Consider the following 5377-nt stretch of genomic DNA (forward strand, 5'->3'; position numbering starts at 1 on the left):
ATTGTCATTTCGGCTAGAAGAATAGATGGCCAGTACCCAATAAGTTTCAGCTCCTTCTGATTATCTTGGGGGAAAGAAATTAAAGAGGCCATGTCTGAACAGGATTAAAGCAGTCTCTACCCGAGTACAGAAAGCACAAAGAAATGTGAACTCACAGCTGCAAGCGAAGGCAATGGGAGCTGTGCTTTGAACAGATAACAAGCGAAGTCCTCTGAAAAATCAGACCATGCATCTCAGATTGGGAACTTAAAATTAGTGAATACTTTTCTACTTAATCTCTTTCTGCCTCAGTTCTTCATCATGAAATGGGGATAATGCTACCACCCAATGCCTCACTGCAGTGCAGTGAAAGTAAGTTCATTAATGTTTATGAAACATTCAGTTACCATAGCGATGAGTTCTATAGAAAAGCCCATGTGGAAATTAATATTTCTGTCTTCAGAGCAGAGTTTGAATAGAACGCATTTAGGAAGGCCTGGGGCCACACAATGAGGAGAGAAGAAAACAGTAAATAACTCACCACAGAAAAATAAAAACAATCATCAAAGCAAAGCGGCCTGTTCAACAGAATTATTTTTAACAGAAATTCTTCATTTTGGTAAAAGTTTCTTGGTGAAAAACCATAAAATCTGTTTCTTTTGCTTTTAACTTTCACTCCTCCAGTTTTCTGCATTTGTCTTCCTAGCATGGGGGAGAGAGCTCTATTAAAGGGCTTATTTAAAGAGTCTGGAAACCATCATCCAGTTTCCAAAAATCCTCATTTTTACCAGCTTGCTGTGGCAAAAATCTGACAAATTAGTGACATCGGTGATCACCCAATCGGGTTCCTGAACAATCCTGGCCCATTCAATCCATCAGTTCTCCATGGTAGCTTCTCAAGGCAGTTTACCTGTTGGAGCTGTGACACCAGCATGGCAATCGATAAAACTAACCCCTGGATTCAAGTCATTAACATCTTGGCAACAAGGAAATCACAGGCAAGCACAAACCTACACTGTGTAACGTGTGCAGATGGATATGAACATGGGAGGAAACCCCATTTTAAGAAGAGAGATGGCTTTGGCAGGAGAAGAGTCTTAGCAACAAACTGTCCCCAGGACCAACTGCAGGTACCTATGGTAGGTGCTGGGCGACTTACAGCAAGCATGGGTCAGGGACAAGCTTGACCACAACTACACTTCCCACCACTTCAGGGGCCACTATCCAAGCTACAACCCCCCTTCTTTATTTCCTTCATGTTGTTTGCTGTGAAAAAACATGGTGTTTCCTGTAAGAGAGAATTTTTGCCATAAAGCAAGGAAGAAAACTCTGAAACCCCCATCTGAATGCACCTACCTTTCGAGGAAAGCCATTAATCAGATCTTCTTCCTTCTTCTCTGCTTTAGTTGCTGCTCTCTTGCCCGTTTCTGCCATTGTACCCAATGGAAATACATCTATTTTCATTTGGCAACCATGGCCTTTTCTGAAAAAGGAAGTTTCAATATGGTACAGAATGACAAGACTGAGGCAGGGAGAATAAACTGCTGGAGTTATTTATTGCGTTCAGTTGCTGGGTTTCGTACCAAGCTCGGTTGCTTACCCTTTTTTCTCTTTCTGTCCTGTTAATTGCCAGTTACTTCAAAACTGTGATTAATAGTTTTATAGTGCAGAATAATAGAATTAACCATTTCTAATGGTCTTCTAACAGGAAGAAGCAGAGGAACCTGCTCACCCATGCTGAACTTCCACACAACAGAAACCCAAGGTGTGCGGCTACAATTGCCACAAAGCCCTGCTCAGCCTTATTTGCCCTTATGGGGAGGTGCCTCTGCCCCCTCCAGTGGCACAGGGTGGCTCCCCTGACACACGTAAACCACTGTGGAGCTTAGCCTGGGAGCTCCAGGCAAAAGGTAGTATTTCTAGTTAAGCATAGTGTTAAATGGGCTTGTGCAATCCAGATGGAAAACCCTGTTAGAAGCAAGACATTGACAGGTTTTTTGGAACAATAAATAAATATTTTAAACCAAATATGTTTTAGCAACAGCTCAAGCAGATCTAGTTAAATCCATTCCACTAAACAAAGGTAAGCTGGGCATCACCTTTTACATTTCAAAGCAAGCCTGAAATAAGTTTGGCTCAGCAGGAAACTCCACCTACAAGTAAATCATTCCATGGCTCTTCGCTATACAGATGCAACTCTTAGGCAGGTCTTGTGCTGAAAAACAGGGAAGAATGGATGCTCCATTCAGTGACAACTGATTTTATTTCAGAACACCTATGTTTCTGTATGGTACCTTAAGCTAAGGTGCTGTGTGCTTGCTGGGACATGATGGAGAGTGCATGGAGCATATGGAGGAGCCTTCAGCATCCTATTGCAAGGGATTGCCCTGCCTCAGAGGCAAGGACCAAACCAGCTTACAGCTGTAAACTTTCTGGTGCCCCTTTGCACCAGAAAATAACAGTGGCCTTTTCCACAGGCTCCAGGAAACTTCAACCAGGACTACAGACGCTTTCAAGTCTTCCTTTAGGAAAAGCTCTTCTAAAGAGAGGAAGCCTAATTATGAGCCCTGCATCCTGCTCACAAAGCCCTGGTACCCAGAAATGATGCTAGGGCCAATTGCCAGGACTAAACATTTAAGGCATCAACAGGTGTTACATGTTATGCATCAATGAGGTGTACATCACTGAAACATAAAGAGCCAGCAAGCCGGCAGCACAGCCATCAACCACAACAACACAGCCATAAAATCCTAATTAGCCTCATCCACTTGTTATGGACATTTTTATTTATTGACATGGTCAAATTAACAGGCAGCAGCGTTTTATTGTAACGAGAGCCTTGAAATCAGCCCAGGAAGAAAGTTAGCATTAACATTCAGCTCCTGCATGCCGTCCACATTTAGCCACATGGATGTGGATTTTCAAGTAAGAACTAAATATTGTCTCTGTGATTAAGTTACCTTGAGCAAGTGAGAGAAATCAAGTCCTTAATCAGTGCACATCTTGTTCTGTTCCCACTGTGTACAGAAAAACCACGCAGCAGCAGAAACTCAGCAAGCTTCATAGTTTGAAGTGTGCGCAGCCACAGGCCCGAGCCCTGCCTGCTGGAAGGAGACAATTCAGGCAAGAGGAAGTGAGAAGGTGTGCTTATGGAGTTGTCCTCATGGCGATGTCTTCATGGAGGGTGTCCCTCAGGGACTGTATTGATCATCCATGGAGAGCGTCCTCATGGAGGTGTCCTCCCTGGGGATTACCTTTTTCCCCTTTTATAATGAGCTGGGGGCAATACCTCTGCTCTTAGTGTCACGTACAGCATGTTCATGGTGGACGAGTTTCATTGGCCTTGCAGCCAGCCCATCAACTGCACATGCCTGCAGCAAGTCTTGGGATAATGGGGGCAGCTGATCCCTCACACCAATCCTCAAGAGTCTGATCTCAACTCCTCCCACCCATCTTGGGGACAATGGATGGTGGAATCCCATCTCAACTTCCCATACCAATCTTTGAGACAATGGATTGGTGGAGCCTGATTTCGGTTCAGTCTCTCACAAATGCCAGGAACAAAAAGTCATTCTCTGAAAAGGTATCTGAAAAGTGACCACAAGCTGGGGAACAAGACTGGCTGTCCCAGAGGAACCGGGCACTTATTTACATACTTCCAAAAACCAGATGCCCTACTGAGTGATAAGCTGCAGCTAGAATCATACATTCATAGTCTCAACCAGGTTGGAAAAGAGCATCAAATCCAACGGTTCCCCAGCGCTGCCAAGGCCACCACTGACCCATGGCACTGAGGCCTCGTCTCCACGCTGTGTGAACACTTGCAGGGACGGTGACTGCAGCCCTGCCCTGGGCAGCCTGTTCCAATGCCTGAGCACCCTCTGGGGAAGGAATCGTTCCTCAGCTCCATCTAAACCTGCCCTGGGGCAGCTTGAGGCCGTTTCCTCAAGGTTTGCGTCCATCACCACAGAAAGGCAGATTCCTGTAACACAGACAAGATGCAATGGCCATTAAATATTGTTCCTAGCTCAGTTACAAAGCAGGAGTGAATATCTTAGTGTAGTTATTAGTGCAGTGGGAAATTCAGATGATGAGCCTAATTGCTCCTTGAGCCAGGTAAAGAGAAAGGAACTGAGCAGCAGTAGATTATCAACTGGGTAAGAGAGAGCACACAGAGTAAAGAAGAATTAAGAACACTTTACAGGGTGTTTTAAGCAAGTTTACATTTGGCTGAAGATAAAAGGTTTTTCTTTTTAAATGAGGCACTTTTGGAAATGAAATCATTGCTTCGTGCATTTAAAAGGTACTCAGTAGAGGCACCTTCACAAACCCCATTTAAAACTTCTGATTCATCCACCTTAAACAAGAATATTCCAGCAATTGCAAAGAAAAACTGGGAAATGATCTGTGTAAGAGCTGAACCAAGCAAACGGCATATTTAGCATGAATTACTTATAATGTGCTTGGCTTGTTGGTGATTTTCGTTGTATACGAAGGATCGCAGTTGCAAGAAGTACCAACATCCCACATTCAGAAGTGATTTGTGAATCTAATTTCAGAGTCCAAAATGCTGAAACACTTCAAAAATACAGTCTGAAATCATGGTTCACTTCATCATGCTAGAAAGTTTTACACTAAAGCCTGCTCTGTGGCTCAGATGTGGGCTGAGAATGTGATGTGGGAGAAAGAGAAAAGCGCTTGTAGAGGTTCTTTGGTTCCTTCGACTTGGCACTTGGGTGCTCTGAGAGGGGCTGAATCAGTGTCCCCAGGGCACCTCCCCATCCTGGCCAAGGCAGGAGATACTTCTATTGCCTTTCTTCAAGTGATGGAAATATGGTGGAGGGAGAGGAGGGCAAAAACTGGGGGGAGGAAGGCAGTTTTCAGTATTTGCCGTTATTATAGGTTATATATATAGGAAGAAAGTTAATTAAGCTTTAAAAAAATCCATCACACATCAATGGGTGCATTTTAATGAGTACAAAAAGTTGAGGTGTTTACTGCCAATTAAAGTGGTTTTTAAATAAGCATTAATTAAACACAGAAATTCAGAAGAAAGTTATACCTTGTCAAAGAAAGGCCAGTGCCGTCTATGCCCACTTCTGCTCCCATTCAGGCTCAGATAGTAATTACCACCAACCCTATATTTTCCATAATAATGAGGAGAGGCTGTCATGGCTGTCAAACAAAAACAAAACAAAAAAAAAGGAGGTAGTGCACAAAAATACCCTCAAACTGAAGTAAACTTTTCCCTTAGAGCCGAAGCCACAGGAGACGGCAGTGCGGACCAAGGCCGGGAGGGACAGCAGCTCCTTCCAGGCAGCACAAACGTTGCTACATGGAGGTAAGTCTCCCCAGATGGCTTCTTTCTACTTGAAGAAAAGGCAAGGAACGAGCAGCT

General features: G+C 43.9%; 1 long non-coding RNA gene across 1 annotated transcript; it reads right to left on the reverse strand.

Moving 5' to 3' along the window:
- Positions 1–1229: 1229 nt before the first annotated feature.
- On the reverse strand, positions 1230–5377 carry LOC134173263 (uncharacterized). The gene is made up of 3 exons (XR_009968196.1): positions 5042–5377; positions 2079–2194; positions 1230–1462 (listed from the first exon to the last, which is right to left on the reverse strand). It is a non-coding gene; the product is annotated as an uncharacterized LOC134173263 (long non-coding RNA).

This window comes from Pezoporus occidentalis, unplaced genomic scaffold, assembly GCF_034315485.1.
Source record: "Pezoporus occidentalis ecotype Australia unplaced genomic scaffold, CSIRO_AGI_Poc_V1 ctg50, whole genome shotgun sequence".
Classification (NCBI taxonomy): domain Eukaryota; kingdom Metazoa; phylum Chordata; class Aves; order Psittaciformes; family Psittacidae; genus Pezoporus; species Pezoporus occidentalis.